This window comes from Nerophis lumbriciformis, linkage group LG28, assembly GCF_033978685.3.
Source record: "Nerophis lumbriciformis linkage group LG28, RoL_Nlum_v2.1, whole genome shotgun sequence".
Classification (NCBI taxonomy): Eukaryota; Metazoa; Chordata; class Actinopteri; order Syngnathiformes; family Syngnathidae; genus Nerophis; species Nerophis lumbriciformis.
The window spans coordinates 4,240,910-4,263,016 of NC_084575.2; the positions used below are offsets into that span (position 1 = coordinate 4,240,910).

The 22,107-nt window shown below is 42.4% G+C and overlaps 1 protein-coding gene and 1 pseudogene across 1 annotated transcript in view; both read right to left on the reverse strand.

The window, feature by feature from the left end:
* LOC140680121 (uncharacterized) overlaps window positions 1-22,107 on the reverse strand; it is a 1,112,395-nt gene that overhangs the window by 902,351 nt on the left and 187,937 nt on the right. The window lies entirely within an intron of this gene.
* On the reverse strand, window positions 20,623-20,731 carry LOC133571202 (5S ribosomal RNA; annotated as a pseudogene).

Below are 22,107 nucleotides of genomic sequence, written 5' to 3' on the forward strand. Positions count from 1 at the left end.
CCTTAGTCAATCTAAAAGGCCTCGCTACCATTTTCAACTTATTCATGACAAAGCCAGGAACAAAATGAGGATTTGTATCAGGGATGCCTTTGAAAGATGGAGACAATTGAAGGCGGAGAAGATTTTTTCATCTGACGCCAAACTTCCTAATTTCCTTCTTGAAAGGTAAGTCAGGCATTTACCTTTTCTTATTACTTGTAATAAATGGAAATGGACATTTGGTATGTAAACTATATTGTCCAATACAGTCTATGATCTTGTCTAACAAAGCTAGTATGTTCCTGCAACCAATGCTTAGTGGGATGGTGCTCAGCTCCTAGTGTAATGCTTAGCATGCTAGCCCGGTCAATGACACATCCACATATAAGCTAACGGGGGAAATATATGCCTGTTATCCTGTATGTCCATGTGTATTTGAACTGACAAGGTAAAATATATTTTCCATAAATAAAACCAATGTGGATATGTGTAGTGTCAGTGCCTATTTCCTTCTCAACATGCTGATAGGCTGAGGAAATGTGTTCCAACATTAGCACGGCTGTCGTCATGGCAATGTGAAAGGTATGGAGACAGACACATCACATGATCAAATAATTCCTCATTGGTGTAGCCTATAGACACACCTTAGTAAAAATGTCTCTTTAGTTTTGGGCGTACATTAGGCTGCTAAACATGCTCTGCATCCAGCCATAGAATTATACTTTGAAATAAAAATATTTGAAATAATTAATTTTAAATGATCATAATTCATTTAAAATGACCATATTAAATTATTAAAATAATTGCTTGTTTATCAACAACTTTAGCATTTTATTCATTACATTTTGAAGCTCTCAGAAGCCAAGTTATGTTATATTCCTTAAGATTTATTTATGCAAGTTTGAAGTATCAATTATCTAAACACAGTTTTGTTTGCATATTTTCAGGATATACATATATATATATATATATATATATATATATATATATATATATATATATATATATATATATATATATATATATATTTATGTATGAAATACTTGACTTGATGAATTGTAGCTGTCAATATACTCCTCCACTCTTAACCACGCCCCCAACCACGCCCCGCCCCAACCCTGACCACGCCCCCGCCCCCCACCTCCCGAAATCGGAGGTCTCAAGGTTGGCAAGTATGTTGAAAAGTAACCATGGTTTTCAATATCAAAAATGTATTATAACATTTCATCCATTCATCCATTTTCTACTGCTTGTCCCTCCAATTAAACTTAAATTTTAAAACAAAAAGGCATGAATGATACTAGAGAAAAGCACTTAAAATATTAAGTGAATTTGGTATTTTAAGTGACTTAGGAATCTTTTAAAAAGAAACCAAGATTTTTAATATGCAAATGTTTTTTTTTTAAATAAAATCCTATTTTTAAAAAAAAGGGTGTATATTATATAAAACTGGATATCCATCCATCCAATTTCTACCGCTTATTCCCTTCGGGGTCGCGGGGGGCGCTGGAGCCTATCTCAGCTTCAATTGGGTGGAAGGTGGGGTACACCCTGGACAAGTCGCCACCTCATCACAGGGCCAACACAGATAGACGGACAACATTCACACTCACTGGATATGAATGATAAAAGTAGGAAATAATGGGCGTGCACGTTAGCACGTTATTAAGGAGGTAGGACTATTTATTTGACCTCCTTTTAGATGAATCAGTGTTTTGATGTAGCAGATATACATCTTCGAAGACAATAGTAATTTATTGACGGTCCCTAAGCATAAAGTAGTGTTGAGAGCGGCACCTCTCCTGCAATCTCCCCGCAGCATGAGAGAGCAGTGTGGGCACAGTGAGGGGGAGCTTCCGCTGGAGCTCCGGAGGCAAATATCCACCGTGAAAGCAACTTGACCGCCGTAGCAAAGGAAGACAATCACACAAAGGAAAACACAAATAAGCCACGTGAGCTCTGGAAAATTCTCAACAACCAGTTTCCTGGCTGCAGCCAGAAACTGAAAACCAGACTCACCAACATCAACATCAAGGAGGGTGACTCCCTCATTACAGACAGAATGGAGGTAGTAAGCAGACTTAACACCTTTTTCACCAGCATAGCCACAACTCTTGTCAACAAGCTGTCCCCCCACTCTGGTCGCTTTGGTGTAGAACACATTAAAGCCTTCTACAGAAAGCTAGGAGTATCCAACAATGATTTCAAATTAGAAATGGTCACAGCTGATGAGGTGTTTAAAAAAATTGAGCGCGCTCCACCCAAACAAGGCCACCAGCCTTGACAAAATCGCCTCCAGATTCCTCAGGGACTCTGCCTCCATCATTGCCCTAATCATTACGCACATAATAAACCTCTCAATTTCACAAGGCCAAGTACCAAAAGATTTTAAGATAGCAAGAGTAACTCCCCTCTTTAAAAAAGGAAGAAAATTGGAACCTGACAACTACTGACCTGTTTCTATTCTCAGTTCCATTTCGAAAGTAATGGAAAACATAATTTATGAACAGGTCGATAGTTACCTTGCCACTAAAAAACTCATGTACAATTTCCAATCCGGCTTCAGAACTAACCACTCCACTGACACATGCCTTCTCTATCTGACTTCAGAACTAACCACTCCACTGACACATGCCTTCTCTATCTGACTTCAGAACTAACCACTCCACTGACACATGCCTTCTCTATCTGAGCGACCACATCAAACATGAGGTGGACGCGGGCAAATACTGCGGCATGGTCATGCTGGACCTTCAGAAGGCCTTTGACACCGTTAACCACGCTATACTGTTGGATAAGCTCAGAGCAATCGGATTTGATAAAACCTCATCGAGCCGGATGCAATCTTACTTGGAGGGGAGGGAGCAGGTGGTTGAGTTGAACGGCACCCCCCCCCCCCCTCTCAGTGAGCTGTGGAGTTCCCCAAGGTAGTATATCAGGGCCTTTACTGTTCCTAATATACATAAACGACATGTCATCAGCATGCGACTGTGAATTGTTTTTGTTTGCGGATGACTCGGCCCTGCTGGTATCCGGCAAGGACAAGTCACAGGTGGAGAAAATCCTCAGTGCTGAACTCTGTAGAACTTGCACCTGGCTCGCTGACAACAAGCTATCCATACACTTGGGTAAAACAGAATCCATCCTGTTTGGGTCCCACATCAACCTTAAGAAAGTCAGTGACTTCACTATAAAAGTGGGTGACATTGTTATCACCAGGACAGATGAGGTCACCTACCTAGGTTCCATTTTAGAGGCTAATCTTTCCTGTGATAAAATGGCAACCAAGGTAATCAAAAAGGTCAACCAACGAACGAGATTTCTCTGTAGAATCTCCTCTCTGGTTAACAAAAAGCACCATGAAGACTCTGGAGGGAACTCTCGTTCAACCCTTTTTCGATTACGCATGCACCTCCTGGTACCTTAGCACCTCCAAAACCCTCAAATCTAGACTCCAAACATCCCAGAACAAGCTAGTCAGATTACTTCTAGACCTCCACCCCAGATCACACCTCACTCCTACCCACTTCTCCAAAGTGGGCTGGCTCAGGGAGGAGGACAGAGTAAAACAACTTGCACTGAGCCTAGTCTATAAAATCCGCTACACCTCCCTGATACCGAAGTACATGTCAAACTACTTCCTTAACGTAAATGACCGCCATAACCACAACACCAGGGGGAGCTCCACTAACCACATTTAACCCAGATTCCGAACTAACAAAGGTCTTAACTCATTCTCCTTCTATGCCACATCAATGTGGAATGCGCTCCCAACAGGTGTAAAAGAAAGTGTATCTCTATCCTCCTTCAAAACCGCAATAAAACAACACCTCCAGGCAACTTCAACCCTTGACTAACACCCTCCCTTCCTCATCATACCTCTTCGGATTGTAAATAATCAAATGTAGTCACTTATTCTTATAATTTCTGATCTCTCTCTCTGTGTCCAATACTTGCTGTACATATGTACCAAGTCAGACCTACACTGTTCCAATGTCAATTTCTCTGAAGTGTTGATACCAACCAAACGTAACCCCCCCCCCCCCCCCCCCCCCCTCCATATCCCACACCCCGGATTGTAAATAATGTAAATAATTACATGTATATACTGTGATGATTGTCTTGTGTGATGACTGTATTATGAAAATAGTATATATCTGTATCACAAATCGATTTAAGTGGACCCCGACTTAAACAAGTTGAAAAACGTATTCGGGTGTTACCATTTAGCGGTCAATTGTACGGAATATGTACTTCACTGTGCAATCTACTAATAAAAGTTTCAATCAAGCAACATGCATTTGCTAGCTCATGATCGCCCCCACTTCTCAGTGTGGTGAGTTGGAGTACTACAAGAAGCACTCTAATACAGTGCTTAAATCTGTATTTTTAGTCTTATTATCAAGGAATAATGAGGTCACACTTATATTAAAATATTAATGCTAAGGTTTCGTCCAGTATTGGGCCGGTGATGATGATGATGATGATGATGATGATGATGATGAAGATGTATCTGTGCAAGTGAACAATTGGATCCACAAGGGACAACAACCCTTTCCACAGACTACACACACACATCAGAAACATAAATGTTAGAAGCCTACAACAATATATGTGAAGAAGACTTTAGGATTAAAAGTGAAGATGTGAGGTGAAATAAGTACAAATGCAGCAATAAAAACAAGCAACTCCACTCACGATGGCTCTAAAGTTCAGTGATGTGTTGCTAACTTCAGCATTTTTCTTCTTTGTTGATGTTTTGCAGTAGTTAACATCCATGATGTAACAATGCTGCTAATCTACAAGAGTCCACATTTTGTTAACCATTTTATTCATTCATACTCTTAATTGGATAATAACATCAATAAATTGCAATGGAAAAAATGTGTGGAAAAAAAACAATGAAAATAATAAGATGTCCTCTCTTCACAGATGAGAAAATAGAATAAAATAGTATCTACATATATAATATTCAATACATGCACACAACTTAAAAAGTAAGTACAGGACAACATATAAGACTAGAAGATGAGAAGCACTACATACAACATCAAATATACATTCTTATTAAACATGCTGTGTTTTTAAACTACATTTAGCACAATCACTGTTTAAGTGTTTTTAAATCCCTGCAGCTTCCATGACTGTTACACACTTGTGTCTACTGACCTGATACTTATACCTGAACCTTTTAACACACGCAGAGCAACTAAACGGTTTCTCTCCAGTGTGTGTTCTCATGTGTCTGGTCATGCGTTGCTTTGTGGAGAAACTCTTCTTACAAACAGAGCAAGTAAAAGGTTTCTCACCTGTGTGTGTTCTCATGTGTAATATCATGTTATTCTTAGTGGTGAATCTTTTAGCACAAGCTGAGCAAGAAAAAGGTTTCTCTCCAGTGTGTGTTCTCATGTGTCTGGTCATGTGTGGCTTTCTAGAGAAACTCTTCTTACAAACAGAGCAAGTAAAGGGTTTCTCACCTGTGTGTGTTCTCATGTGTAATATCATTTCAATCTTAGTGTTGAATCTTTTAGCACAAGCTGAGCAAGCAAAATGTTTCTCTCCAGTGTGTGTCCTCCTCATGTGTGTGGTCATGATTTGCTTGCTGTAGAAACTCTTCTTACAAACAGAGCAAGTAAAAGATTTCTCTCCAGTGTGTGTTCTCATGTGTCTGGTCATGTGTGGCTTTCTAGAGAAACTCTTCTTACAAACAGAGCAAGTAAAAGGTTTCTCACCTGTGTGTGTTCTCATATGTAATATCATGTCATTCTTATAGTTGAATCTTTTAGCACAAGCTGAGCAAGCAAAAGGTTTCTCTCCAGTGTGTGTTCTCATGTGTGTGGTCATGTGTACCTTTCTGGAGACACTCTTCTTACAAACAGAGCAAGTAAAAGGTTTCTCTCCAGTGTGAGTCCTTCTCATGTGTGTGGTCATGTTACACTTTCTGGAGAAACTCTTCATACAAACGGAGCAAGTAAAAGGTTTCTCTCCAGTATGTGTTCTCATGTGTTCTGTAAAATGACTCTTCTTTCTAAATGATTTCCCACATTCAGAGCAGTCAACGTGTTTGTTGTTAGTGTGATGTCTCGTATCACCTTTAGAGTCATTTTTACTCTCCAAATGTTTTTGGATGTGGTCACTGTGATCAGAAGAGTGTGACATCATGTGGTCCATGTCTGACAGTGGAGCAAAGATGCTGTCTGGTTCTGACTTGATATCTTCACAATGCTCTCCATCAGCTTCTGTGATGTGTTGACTTACAAGCTCCGCCCCTCTGTTCTCCTCACTTTGACTGTGATGAAGCTGTAAGGACTGAGCTTCATCTTCATCATGAAGCTGCTCCTCTTTAATGTGGGAGGGGGCCTGTAGCTCCTTCTGTCCCACACTGGTGTGCCACTCCTCTTCATGACTCCCCGCTGACACCCGCTGGACGTCTGCAGAACAAATGAGGTGTTACTGTGTTGGCCCTGCGATGAGGTGGCGACTTGTCCAGGGTGTACCCCGCCTTCCGCCCGATTGTAGCTGAGATAGGCTCCAGCGCCCCCCGCGACCCCAAAGGGAATAAGCGGTAGAAAATGGATGGATGGATGTATTCAAGTTTGCAGTATTCAAACTATTGAATATATATATATTCAAACTATTATATATATATATATATATATATAGAGGCCCACATGTATAATATCAATGTTTATGTTGTCCATGGAAAGAAGTTAGTAAGAAGCAAAAGAAAAACAACCAACCATGGATGACAAAAGGACTGAAAAATGCTTGTCACAAAAAAAAGACATTATATGGAATATTAATAACACAGACATCTATAGAGGCAGAAAATACGTATAATAAATATAAAAAGAAGCTAATTGGTATACTAGGAACATGTAAGAAGGAATACTAGAGACAATTATTAAAGAAGAACAGAAACAACATGAGAGCAACATGGGGCATCCTAAATAGCATCATTAAAAATGCTGCTAAGAAAGATTACCCCCAGTACTTTCTACATGGAAATACAAAAAATGACAATATGAACCAAATAGTTGAACGTTTTAATGATTACTTTGTTAATATCGGAAACAATGTGGAACAAAGATTTCCAAATGCAGATGATGGATCAGTTGAGGACTTGAGTGAGCTCATAGACAGAAATCCCAATTCCATGTCTCTTAAGAACGTGACAAAAGAAGAAATAATCAAAATTGTAAAACATTGTAAATCCAAGACCTCAACCGACTGTCATGGAATAGATATGGTAACCATAAAAAAGGTTATAGAAGATATTTCAGAACCTCTGACATATATCAGCAACGTATCATTTCTAACCCGCAAATTCCCTGACAAAATGAAAATTGCAAAAGTCGTACCAATTTCTAAGAATGGAGACATACACCAGTTTACTAACTACACACCAGTTTCATTACTTCCACCATTCTCCAAAACCATGGAAAAACTATTCAATAGCTGATTAGATTTATTTATCAACAAAAGTGGGACGCTGGTGGAGAACCAATATGGACTCCCAGCAAATATCTCAACATCTGGTCAACATATGTAATAACAAGTGTGTGCAAGATATTGAAATGAATCAAAACAATGTATATATATATATATATATATATATATATATATATATAGATCTTTAGGGATCTAATCCGTTTCATAATTAGATTTTTTTCTCGTATCTGCTTTTCGCAGGAAGATCTAGGCCAGGGGTGTTTAAACTAATTTTAGATGGGGGGCCACATGGAGAAAGATCTACTCCAAGTTGGCCAGACTGCTAAAATTACGGCAAGATAACGTAAAAAGAAAGACAACTGCAGATTGTTTTCTTTGTTTAAAAATAGAACAAACACATTCTGAAAATGTACAAATCAAAATGTTGTTGTTTTTTTACATACAATAGTACTCTATCTTTAGTTGTCCTTTTTTACACTTTCAGAATCAATTGTGATAATGTTCATCAGTCAACTCATTGGTGTTCATTTTCAATCTATCAAGATAAATAAATAATATCAAAATCAAATTACAGGATATTATTGATGTAGTTTGCTCATTTTCCCCAACTGGTGCGCTAACATAATGTGTTTTAGTTGTGTTTTACATATGTCACATCGTCTGCAAAGATACAAAGAATTGCTATTGCGAACTCTAGAGGACACATTTAGAACAACAGTTTCTTTCATTCAAAAATTTCGACTTATTTTTGTACTTAGCAAACTCATCCCGTGGGCTGGATAAAACCTGTTGGAGGGCCTGATCCGGCCCGTGGGCCGTATGTTTCACGCCCCTGATCTAGGCCCTTTGTGTATTTAGAGAGTTGCTAGCTGCACAACAACCATCTTGGCTTGATTGATCAATACGTTTTTTACTTCCCGGAAGAAGTCACTTGACTGAATACAAATACGTCAGGTTCAAACACGGAACTATCTATTAAACGAGACAAGAAGCAAGGAATCAGGCAGAGACAGAGTTCAATTTTGCTCATAAGGAGAAACAATTGGGGCTGCACATTCAGTTACAGTCTCCCACCCCGCTCTGAGGGGCAGTCCCACGCGCTCCTCTATTTATTCAGGAGTTCTCTAGTTAACATCACTGAGGCTGCTTCTAGGGTGAGGGGACACATATTACGCAAGCAACCCCAGTATCACAATACGTGATTATTCAGAATGCAGATGTGCTTGAGCTGGAGATTTCGCCCTGGCTCTACTTTGTCTGCGTGTTGTCGTCTTATCTTCGTTAAGGTACTTGAAGTCCGTCCTTGGCTGTTTTAGCGGACTGGAAGACAGAAACTGCTGCTGCGAGACAACTTGCAGTGGAAGATAACAAGTTAGGTCAACACTTCCTGGTTCCTGCTAAGTTGCAACTTGTGCTTGGTTTACTCGCACAGCATGCATAGGAATCAAAGATGGCAGCCATGTCTATTCTGTGTTCAGTGTGTTCTTACCTGAGGTCTGAGTTTTTGTGTTTTTTATGTATGAGATTTTAATTCATTTTAGTCTGAATGAGTGGTACTCTGCAAGATAAACAAATTCTCTGCAGAGTGGGATTTCTGGTGGATAGTTTCTCATCAAATGTCACTGGATTGCCATAGACTTTGGCCTTCCTATAATCCACCTGTTCAGGTAGCAGTAGCAGACAGCTAGCACCATTCGGCCTGCCTGCCAGCCTTCCACCATCGGCCTGCCTGCTGCTAGCCTTCCACCATCGGCCTGCCTGCCAGCCTTCCACCATCGGCCTTCCTATAATCCACCTGTTCAGGTAGCAGTAGCAGACAGCTAGCACCATTCGGCCTGCCTGCTATCCTTCCACCATCGGCCTGACTGCTGCTAGCCTTCCACCATCGGCTTGACTGCTGCTAGCCTTCCACCATCGGCCTGACTGCTACTAGCCTTCCACCATCGGCCTGCCTGCTGATAGCCTTCCACCATCGGCCTGACTGCTGCTAGCCTTCCACCATCGGCCTGACTGCTGCTAGCCTTCCACCATCGGCCTTCCTGCTATCCTTCCACCATCGGCCTGACTGCTGCTAGCCTTCCACCATCGGCTTGACTGCTGCTAGCCTTCCACCATCGGCTTGACTGCTTCTAGCCTTCCACCATCGGCCTGACTGCTGCTAGCCTTCCACCATCGGCCTGCCTGCTGATAGCCTTCCACTATCGGCCTGACTGCTGCTAGCCTTCCACCATCGGACTGACTGCTGCTAGCCTTCCACCATCGGCCTGCCTGCTGATAGCCTTCCACCATCGGCCTGACTGCTGCTAGCCTTCCACCATCGGCCTGACTGGTGCTAGCCTTCCACCATCGGCCTTCCTGCTATCCTTCCACCATCGGCCTGACTGCTGCTAGCCTTCCACCATCGGCTTGACTGCTGCTAGCCTTCCACCATCGGCTTGACTGCTGCTAGCCTTCCACCATCGGCCTGACTGCTGCTAGCCTTCCACCATCGGCCTGCCTGCTGATAGCCTTCCACCATCGGCCTGACTGCCGCTAACCTTCCACCATCGGCCTGACTGCTGCTAGCCTTCCACCATCGGCCTGCCTGCTATCCTTCCACCATCGGCCTGACTGCTGCTAGCCTTCCACCATTAGCCTGACTGCTGCTAGCCTTCCACCATCGGCCTGCCTGCTAGCCTTCCACCATCGGCCTGCCTGCTAGCCTTTCACCATCGGCCTGCCTGCCAGCCTTCCACCATCGGCCTGACTGCTGCTAGCCTTCTACCATCGGCCTGACTGCTGCTAGCCTTCCACCATCGGCCTGCCTGCCAGCCTTCCACCATCGGCCTGACTGCTGCTAGCCTTCCACTATCGGCCTGACTGCTGCTAGCCTTCCACCATCGGCCTGCCTGCCAGCCTTCCACAATCGGCCTGCTTGCTAACCTTGTAAATGGTAAATGGGTGATACTCTTTGACACTATTTCCACATTCACCCATTCACACACACATTCACACACTGATGGCGAGGTTTGCCATGCAAGGCGCTTACCATGACCCATCAGGAGCAAGGGTGAAGTGTCCTGCTCAAGGACACAACAGACGTGACTAGGTTGGTAGAAGGTGGGGATTGAACCAGGAACCCTCAGGCACGGCCACTCTACCAACCGCGCCACTAGCCTTCCACCATCGACCTGCCTACTAGCCTTCCACCATCAACCTGTCTACTAGCCTTCCACCATCAGCCTGCCTACTAGCCTTCCACCATTGACATGCCTGCTAGCCTTCCACCATCGACCTGCCTACTAGCCTTCCACCATCGACCTGCCTACTAGCCTTCCACCATCGACCTGCCTACCAGCCTTCCACCATCGGCCTGCCTGCTAGCCTTCCACCATCGGCCTGCCTGCTAGCCTTCCACCATCGATCTGCCTACTAGCCTTCCACCATCGGCCTGCCTGCTAGCCTTCCACCATCGGCCTGCCTGCTAGCCTTCCACCATCGGCCTGCCTGCTAGCCTTTCACCATCGGCCTGTCTACCAGCCTTCCACCATCGGCCTGCCTGCTAGCCTTCCACCATCGGCCTGCCTGCTAGCCTTCCACCATCGATCTGCCTACTAGCCTTCCACCATCGGCCTGCCTGCTAGCCTTCCACCATCGGCCTGCCTGCTAGCCTTCCACCATCGGCCTGCCTGCTAGCCTTTCACCATCGATCTGCCTACTAGCCTTCCACCATCGGCCTGCCTGCTAGCCTTCCACCATCGGCCTGCCTGCTAGCCTTCCACCATCGGCCTGCCTGCTAGCCTTCCACCATCGATCTGCCTACTAGCCTTCCACCATCGGCCTGCCTGCTAGCCTTCCACCATCGGCCTGCCTGCTAGCCTTCCACCATCGGCCTGCCTGCTAGCCTTTCACCATCGGCCTGTCTACCAGCCTTCCACCATCGGCCTGCCTGCTAGCCTTCCACCATCGATCTGCCTACTAGCCTTCCACCATCGGGCTGCCTGCTAGCCTTCCACCATTGACATGCCTGCTAGCCTTCCACCATCGACCTGCCTACTAGCCTTCCACCATCGACCTGCTTACTAGCCTTCCACCATCGACCTGCCTACTAGCCTTCCACCATTGACATGCCTGCTAGCCTTCCACCATCAACCTGCCTACTAGCCTTCCACCATCGACCTGCCTACCAGCCTTCCACCATCGGCCTGCCTGCTAGCCTTCCACCATCGGCCTGCCTGCTAGCCATCCACCATCGGCCTGCCTGCTAGCCTTCCACCATCGGCCTGTCTACCAGCCTTCCACCATCGGCCTGCCTGCTAGCCTTCCACCATCGATCTGCCTACTAGCCTTCTACCATCGGCCTGCCTGCTAGCCTTCCACCATCGACCAGCCTACCAGCCTTCCACCATCGACCTGCCTACTAGCCTTCGATCGACCTGCTGTTTGCCTCCAGCCATTGGCTTCGTCTACGGGCTTCCACCCGTCGGCCTTGGTTGCTGGTCTTCAGCCCTGTCTGCTAACATCTTCAAAAATAGTAAAACAAGTAACTTCTCCTCTCACTATGTCACAAATTATTATATTGTGTTTTATACTTTTGTGTGGTTTTACTGGTGTCCCAAATGGGTCTGGTCACCCCACTCACGAGCTATGCTACTTCAAGATGACAACTTTGTTAATTTGACATTTCATCATAGTGGCAGCTACAAAATAACCTCGGCCTTATCTCAGTTGAAGATTTCTGTGACTTTGGACAAAAGTAAATGGCTGCATACTATGGTAGAGTCCATTCATTCTTATTGTTTCCTTGTTTTGAGAGATTACGTCAACATTACTGCATCCTCCCCTATTGTGAGCACTTACTTTCACAGATTAAAGACCGACTCAAAAGATGGTAACTTTAAACGCAAATGTTTAGTTATATTATTGTTATTGCTCTCAGGAAATGTTGAGACTAATGCAAGCCCTGATACACCTACACAATGTTTTACACCTGCGGATTTTAAAACTAGATCTGGTCTTGGGATTATTCATATCAATTTTCGGAGTTTACTACCTAAACTGGATATGATAAAGATCTGGATAAACTCAACAAATGCTGATATTGTAGTCTTATCTGAAACTTGGCTTAAACAATCTGTGCTTGATGAAGATATTTACATTCATGGCTATAATGTCTATCGTACTGACCGACAAAGAAAAGGTGGTGGAGTGGCCATATATATTAAGCAGAGGTTTGATGTTAAATTAGTGCTCTCTGAATCAGTAAGTAAAGAACTTGAACTGTTAGCACTTGAAATTTAATTAGCTAGAAATCACCACATTATGGTAGTGGGGTGTTATAGGCCTCCATCTGCCCCTAGTAATTCCCTATCTACTCTTGTGAAACTTCTGTCTCAACTGAAATACAAGGAAATAGTGATTTAAACTGGGACTGGCTCACATCTGTGTCGGACTCTTTGAAAGCACAGTGTGAATCTCTAAATTTAACACAATTAATTAACTCAGCTACAAGACCTAATCCTAAATGCCCTCAAAAAGCTACACTCATTGACTTAATTCTAACAAATATGCCCTTTAAATGTGTTGCATCTGGTGTTTTCCCTAATGAAGCCTCGTCTTCTTGAAAAACATTATATTAAATTATTTGAGACGCAAGCTTTTTTACATGACTTGCATCTTTTTAATTGGGATAGAATTGCTCTTTTTGATAATGTTGAACTGGCTTGGAAAAATTTTCACGAAAACTTTTTGAGTATAGTGAACAAACATGCCCCTTTTAGAAAATGTAGGGTTAAAGGACGTGACAATCAGTGGTTTACATCGGACCTGTCAGATGTATTGCATGAGCGTAATGCTGCTTGGGCCAGGGCACGCAAGTCAGGGTTAGAAGCAGATTGGTTGAATTTTAGACAATTAAGAAAACAATTTACCTCTCTCCTTCGGAAAGTCAAAATTAGAATTGCATTTCTGCACAACAACTGAAAACCTCAAACACCCAAAGAAGTTTTGGAAAATCATCAAATCTTTGTCCGCCTGCTGTAATTCAGTCAATCTCCCACCTAGTATACTTGTTGATGGTGTCAGAGTAAGTGACAGAAGAGAAATGGGTAGTCATTATAATAATCATTTTATTAACTCTGGTTTTCTCTATAATTCTGACAACTTTACTGAAGTTCCGCTAACTCGGGAAAGAACCGTTGAAAATACCCAGGTTTTTAACTTAACGCCCTTTACCACAACAGAGGTCATGAGGGCTCTAAAACAACTTAAACCTAGAAAGCCAGCTGGCTCAGATAAGTTGGAGCCGCTCTTTTTAAAGTTGGCAGCTGAAATTATAGCTGGACCACTGACTGACATTTTTAACTTTACTCGAATTTCAAATGAAATCCCCTTGGATTGGAAATATGCCCTTGTAATCCCCCTATTAAAAGGAGGTGACCCTTGTAATGTAAATGATTACAGACCGATCTCTAAACTCTCTGTTCTGGCAAAAGTGATTGAATCCCTTATCAGTGAACAGATAAAAGACTTTTTGGACACCAACTTTATTCTGTCACCATTTCAGTCAGGTTTTGGCAGAAATCCCAGTACTGTTACTGCTGCTATGAAGTCTATAAATGATGTAACTGAAGCTCTTGACAAGAAGCAGTGCTGTCTGTCCCTCTTTATTGACTTTTCAAAGGCATGTTATACTGTTGATCATGTCATTTTAATCAAACGTCTTTCAGCTATTGGTTTTTCTCAGCAAGCAGTTGGATGGTTTGCAAATGACCTCACAAGCAGAACTCAGGCTGTTCAGATAGAAGGTTCCTTCTCGGACGTAATGCAAGTGGAAAAGGGTGTCCCTCAAGGTTCTGTGTTGGGCCCATTATTAATTAATAATTAATAATCTTGGACAGAATATTCTGAACTCAACTTTCCATTCCTACGCTGATGATACTGTCATATACTGCACAGCACCCACTCCTGCTGAGGCCTTTAAATATCTACAACAAGCATTTGACAGAGTACAAGAACAACTTTGCTATCTTCAACTGCTTTTAAATGCAGAGAAAACAAAGTGTATGTTCTTTACCACATCAAAAACTGTAAGATCAGCACTGAGTGAGAACATTTGAACAAGAAATGGGCAACAAATTGTGTTAGTATCTGCTTTTAAATATTTAGGATTTTTAATTGATGACCACTTGAGTTTTAAGGAGCACATTCAGTATGTTGTAAAAAAAATCTGAAACTTTTACTGGGATTTTATTATAGAAACAAGTCTTGCTTTTCTTTTACTGTGAAACAGAAATTGGTGGAAACAACCTTTTTACCTGTTATTGACTATGGAGATGTGTTGTACATGAATGCTACTGCTGGTTGTCTCCACAAGCTGGATAGTGTGTACCACGGGGCACTGAGATTCATCACCAACTTACTCACCATTGTGTGTTATACTCAATGGTTAACTTACTCACCATTGTGTGTTATACATAATGGTTAACTTACTCACCATTGTGTGTTATACTCAATGGCTAACTTACTCAACATTGTGTTATACTCAATGGTTAACTTACTCACCATTGTGTGTTATACTCAATGGTTAACTTACTCACCATTGTGTGTTATACTCAATGGTTAACTTACTCACCATTGTCTGTTATACTCAATGGTTAACTGAACATCTTTATGTGCTCGACGCCTCAATCATTGGTATGTGTTCATCTACAAAACTATTCTGGGTATCACCCCATCATATCTGTCTTGTATTTTAACAAAGAAAGAAACAAGGAAGTCACAATCTTCATTCAATGAATGATCGCAATTTGTCGTCCCCAAAGTAAGAACTGAACTGGGCAAGAAAGCATTTAGGTTTTCAGCAGCGAAGGCTTGGAATAACCTACAATCCAATATTCAACTTCAAACCCTTGTTACATTGAATAAGTTTAAAGCTTCTGTGAAAGGATTGCAGTCTACCTTGTCTGTATGCACATGTGTTATGTCAGCAAGTTTTAATGTTGTACATTTGATGTTTTATGTGTTGTTTACTGTTTTTAATGTAACCTTGCTGCTGCCCTCTTGGTCAGGTCTCCCTTGGAAAATAGATATTTGAACTCAATGGGATTTTTACCTGGTTAAATAAAGAAGAAGAAAAGAAAGAAAAAAACAGCTGTTTATTTGAAGTGTTAAAGAAGTCAACTATGTGTGCAGTGCAAGGTGAAATGCAGTTATGTCATCTTCTTGTCAATAACACACACATCACACTTTTGCGTGTTGTTGCTTCCTTATTTGTCATTATTCAAAGCTGATTTTAATGTGTAGCAGCGGCAGCTGAACTCAATGTGACAACGTGTCATAGTTACGTCAGTCAGCTGGAATTAAAAATACAAATAGTTGTGTCGTTAGTCCAGAATCTTCATGGACGACATAATTAGGAACCAGTACGAAAAAAAAATGGTACTTGGTATACATCTCTTATCTTTAAACCTTTGAAATATGCTGACATATGTGCTGCTAAAGGTAAATAAACAGTAGCCATATTGAATGTTTGCCTTCATTTGACCACGTGAGGTAAGGAGGACAGCCTCTAGGTCACATGGTTACACCCCAGCAATTACACTGTTGATGATTGATGAGCATTCATTTTTAAATGGACGTGTTAAAAAGCAAGTATATCTCCATCTTTAGTCATAAATGTGACCCCCGGATGAACATGTGTCACAAACATTGTATTAGATGATATGTGGATGTTGTGCTTACTTGGACTGTGATGAAGCTGTGAGGACTCAGGTGCTTTGTCTTCATGCTCTTCAGTCTTCACAGAGACAACAGTCAGTGGAAACTTGCTGACATCATCCTCCTCCTGCCCTACAGGACACTCTCCCTCCTCTTCCTCTTTAAAATAGGGGGGCTTCGGATCCTTCTCGTCCCCTTTCAAATGTGAGGGCTGTGGATCCTCTGAAGTGAAACTGTCCCCCTGCAGATGAGGGAGACATTCTTCTTGGTGTCCAATCATCTGATGGATGTCTACAGGACACAAACAAATCACATTTTAACTCATACATGCTTAATATTAAATTGTACATGAAATATAGGGCTGTGGCTATTGAAAACGTTATTAATCAAGTGTTCGACTGGAAATGTTTTCGATTAATCGAGTAACTGGATAAAACATAGTGTTGCTTGGTTAAAGACAAATTTAAGCGACTTTAAGACATTTCACTTAATAATGAACGGCCAATTGGTTTGAGATGGTATGAGATCAAGATGTCATCTTTAGATCAGGCTTTGTTTTTTCCACAATCACTGCCACATTACAAAGTTTTTGTTTTTTGTTTTTTTTGTTTTTTTATGTCCTGTCCAGCTTCTCAGGCAAATCATATAGTTGATGTAGATGCCCATGACGGCTGTTCAGATTTACTTTACAAAAGAGAAGTGTAGGATACTTCTCTTGTTGCCTTATTTGTATTTGACTTTATTAAATGTATTTATATTATCATTTAGTGCAGCCGGGCCGGAGCAGGAGGGGATAGAAAGAGAAAAAAAAAAGAAGACAGAGGGGGAAATTGTGGGGACAAGAGGGGGATTAGACAGAGAGACAAAAACAACAACAGCAAACAACAACAACAACAACAATAGAGCAACATCAGCAAATATGACATGTACAAATATGATGGTAAAAGTAATAGCAAATAAGCAGTTAGCGAAAAATAAAAAATAATACAGAAATGACAATGAGCATTATTACACTACAAATGGATCAATACAAATACCAATAGAAATAGCGCTATTGATAATGAACAATACCAATAATTTACCTTTATTATCATAAATACAGTTGTTTAAATGCAACAATACATATACGTAATGATAACTTGAGATACGAAAGAATGCAGAAAAATGGAGGGGGAGAAAGAGAAGCAACCTACATTAACCTTGTAGATTGTTATAGTCACAATAGGTTAAGCTTTGTCAGTGTGCCATGTGTTACACCCAGTTTACCCTAGGGCAACAACGTTAATATATGTTTGATGAAACGTGATTATGTGCATGAGTGTAAGTATGCATATGTACTTGTATATGTACAGAATGTGTATATGTGTTTGTACAATGAATGTATATGTACAGAATGTGTATATGTGTTTGTACAGTGAATGTATATGTACAGTATGTGTATGTGTATGTTTGTATATTGAATGTGCGTGTGGATGTACGAATATTAGGTAGGTAAATATGTACTGTATTTGTGTATGTATGTGGGAGCGTAGGTACCTATGTACGTATGTGAGCATATGTGAATTTGCATGTACAATACATTCGACTCCCAGAGTGCGTGGGAGCCAGAGCACGGCCCCATCACCCCCGAGAGCCCAACCCACAAACAGGAGGCGTGGTGCCCAGGGAACCAGGGACCACCGCCCCCACGCAGCCAAGCCGGCCAGCGACAGGAACCCCAGAGCCCGACCCACCGTACCGCCCACAAGGGCCAGCAGCAGGCCGCAGACAGACGCACCCGGCAGAGGACAGGGCACGAGAAAAGCAGGGGACAGCCAGACCCCAAGCCAGCGAGAGACTACACCCCACACGGGCAGAAAGGCGAGACGCCCCGCCCGAGGGACCCAGAGACTCCCCGCAACCGGACGGGAAGACCGCCCCCGCCCCACCGGCAACCGGGCCCCCACGAGCCCACCCCCCACCCCCGGAGAGCGCGGCGAGGCCAGCCCCCGGCCACCCCACCCAAACCGGCCGCCGCAGGACCACCCAGGCACAGGGCCACGGGAACCACCCACCCCACCCGCAGGGACCCCAACGATGGAGATGGAACAACCAGCAACCGCCCCGCCGAGCCCCCCCCCTGAGGGAGGGGAAAAATTAAAAAATAATATTAATAAAATATATTTAAAAAATAAATAAATAAATAAATAAATTAATTAATTAATTAAAAAAAAAAAAAAAAAAGAATTAAAAGAAGATCACAGACATGCTGACAAACAAGGTCACTACCCCAGCAACTGGCCGACTCGCAGCACCTCGGAATACCTTGCAGCACCAAGCTACCACAATAGACGCAGGGACTAGGCCCAACAGGCCCCAACCAAGACGGGTACCCGGAAGGGATGGACAGCGGGACCCAGGAGCTCCAGACACGCAGTTCGGATGCAGTAGCCTGAGGCGTCGACCCCCGTCTGACAGGCAGGCCCAGAGCGTACCCCCAGAAATATACATACATACATACATACATACACACATACACATACACATACACACATACACGTATACATACCCACACATACACATATATACATATACATACACATATGTACACATACACATATATAAACATACATACATACACACACATATACATACATATACACAGTTCGTCAGCCCCGACAGCCATCACGCGCGCGCGCTGCCACCAGTCACAACATCAGCCACACCCCTGCACCAGACCCAGCAGCCACGGGCGCCCACACCACAAACAAACGGCAGCAGAAACAGCAGCCGCAATAACCCCAGACAGCCAGCACCAGCCAATCATCATTACAAAGTTAAAGTACCAATGATTGTCACACACACACACTAGGTGTGGCCAGGTTGTTCTCTGCATTTGACCCATTATCCTTGATCACCCCCTGGGAGGTGAGGGGAGCAGTGAGCAGCAGCAGTGGCCGCGCCCGGGAATCATTGTTACGGTGATTTAACCTCCAATTCCAACTCTTGATGCTGAGTGCCAAGCAGGGAAGTAATGGGTCCCATTTTCATAGTCTTTGGTATGACACAAGCTACTGATCTCAGGGCGGACACTCTAACCACTAGGCCACTGAGTAGGTGGATGTAGCAGGTGTTGTAGTAGGTTAATGGCTGCACCAATATGAAGGAAATAACAGGTCAGTATAGCTTTTACACACATAAATAACTTGTCAAACCTGCCAGCTAGCAGGCTAGGTTTACAGCGTCAGTTACCATGGTAACTGACTCTGACTTTGTCTTACCTCTCTTATTTTGGGAGGTCAAACTCTGGAGCTTTACATACTCAGGAGTTTGCACTTAACCTGCTCTCTGGAATATTCCCCCGGTGACTGTGTGAGTTTTGTGTAAACATGTTGATACACTTTGTTACAAACTGAGAGGAACATCAACCTCTCATAAATATTGTGTGTCTGAACATCCTCACATGACAATTCATCTTCCTATAGACAATCTATTGAAGAAAAGTGTTAATAATAAATATAAAGTTAGTAAAGATGTGAGAGTAAGAAGTAAACAAACCTGTTGTGTGTAACACAACTTGATGTTTTTCATGTTGTCGCTCCTTCTCCTCTTTTGTTGGACAAAGTTCCTCCTCGTACTCTGCTATGGTTCTTTCGCACATTTTCACACAATCACAACACTTTACACTCACACTTGATCTCTGCTTAGCGATGTGTTTTCATCTCTCTTTGTTAGCAGCTAACAAGCTAAGCTAACTAGCAAGCTAAGCTAGCTCTAAGAAGTGCGTTCAGACTAATATAACCGGATGCAAACAGTTATTAATGATGTTAACTCTATTGAAGAGTGTAATAAAGGACATATATGTGTACATGGACGCACAGATTAAGAACACTGAACTGTGACGACTGCAATAACGTCTTCACCGTCAGACGCCATCTTGCTTTATCCTCGCCCTGTTTGCTTCGCGCGCAGTCTTGTCAGATCTCGCGAGAGAAACAATTAACCAGCTCTATTCCAGATCTCGCGAGAGAAACAAGTAACCAGCTCTTCCCCCCCCCCCCCCCCCCCCCACCCCCGGTACAACTATTTCCACATTCTGAAAATAAAAATAAACTTGTACATTTTCAAAACAAAGACATACAACTTATTTTGGTAAATAAACAGTAGCTTATATGACCCCTTTAAATGATAAGTTGCCTGATCAGAGCGAGACGAGTCGTGGCTCCTCAGCTTCATGCAGGACGGAGTGGTAGGAGGCGTGGGCGAGGTTGACTGACTGCAAAAGACCACACCATTATTTTTAAATCAATCTAAATATTGCTCTAGTTGGTATTTATGTTTTAAATCCGGTTGTAAAGATTTGTACTTTCAACTGTAGTTGTAAATATTAAGTGGAATTGTATTATAATAACCGAATATATTCCCTTATTTTGGAATAGTTGCAATTAAAGCAATACATGAATCACAACAGCTGTAGTCTCAGCACTTTGTAGCGCCCTCTGGCGTGAGTGTAAAAGCTTACAGCACCTGGTATTCCCAGGCGGTCTCCCATCCAAGTACTAACCAGGCCCGACCCTGCTTAGCTTCCGAGATCGGGCGTGTTCAGGGTAGTATGGCCGTAAGCCGAAAGACGAGGTAAAACCAACCTTTTTAAATGAAACTTTTACAGACGGGATGGGAGACAATTGTTATTTATCTAAGAGCCTGGCGCGCATGCGTACACTAATGTGCTTTTTCTGTCTGTGTGATTGTCTTCCTTTGCTACGGCGGTCAAGTTGCTTTCACGGTGGATATTTGCCTCCGGAGCTCCAGCGGAAGCTCCCCCTCACTGTGCCCACACTGCTCTCTCATTATGCGGGGAGATTGCAGGAGAGGTGCCGCTCTCAACACTACTTTATGCTTAGGGACCGTCAATAAATTACTATTGTCTTCGAAGATGTATATCTGCTACATCAAAACACTGATTCATCTAAAAGGAGGTCAAATAAATAGTCCTACATTTTTAATATCGTTCCTGATTTTATAATTTAAATATATATTTTAATGTAAACAATAATTATTTGTTTTAAAAGTCTCCATGTCATCATGCAACTTAGTAACCAAATTCCACTTTATATTAGTCGTGCTAACCTTTTATTTTAAAATAGGATCAAAAACATTTTGATATTAAAAACAAATGTTTCTTTTCAATAGATTCCTGGTCATATGACCTAAAATCCCAAATTCACTTGATATTTGAAGTGTTTTCTCTAATGTGTTTCACACCTTTTTGTTTTAAAATGTAAGTTTAATTGGATTTTATATAAATTTGTAACATTGAAAACCATGGTTTCATTTTTAGCTCCCGCAACAACTACGACTATCCAACATAAAACCAACTTTACTCTCATTTGGAGCTCATAAAAATGCTGCTAATTATCTGTATAAGACATATCATAAAGTTAAAAGTTAAAGTACCAATGATTGTCACACACACACTAGGTGTGGCGAGATTATTCTCTGCATTTGACCCATCACCCTTGATCACCCCCTGGGAGGTGAGGGGAGCAGTGGGCAGCAGCGGTGGCTGCGCCCGGGAATCATTTTGGTGATTTAACCCCCAATTCCAACCCTTGATGCTGAGTGCCAAGCAGGGAGGTAATGGGTCCCATTTTTATAGTCTTTGGTATGACTCGGCCGAGGTTTGAACTCACAACCTACCGATCTCAGGGCGGACACTCTAACCACTAGGCCACTGAGTAGGTATATCATGCACATGATCTTTATTAAAAAACGTTTTTTTCTAATAAAACCCTATTTTAAAATAAAAGGGTGTGCGTTACACTAAAAGGTTAGCACGACTAATAAGTGGAATTAGGTTACTAAGTTGCATGACATTGAGACTATTGGGAAAATATCCTTTTTTTTTATATTAAACATGGATATATATGTTAGAATTATGAAATAATGGGCATCCACAATAAGGAGGTATGACTAATTATTTACCTTCTTTTAGATGAA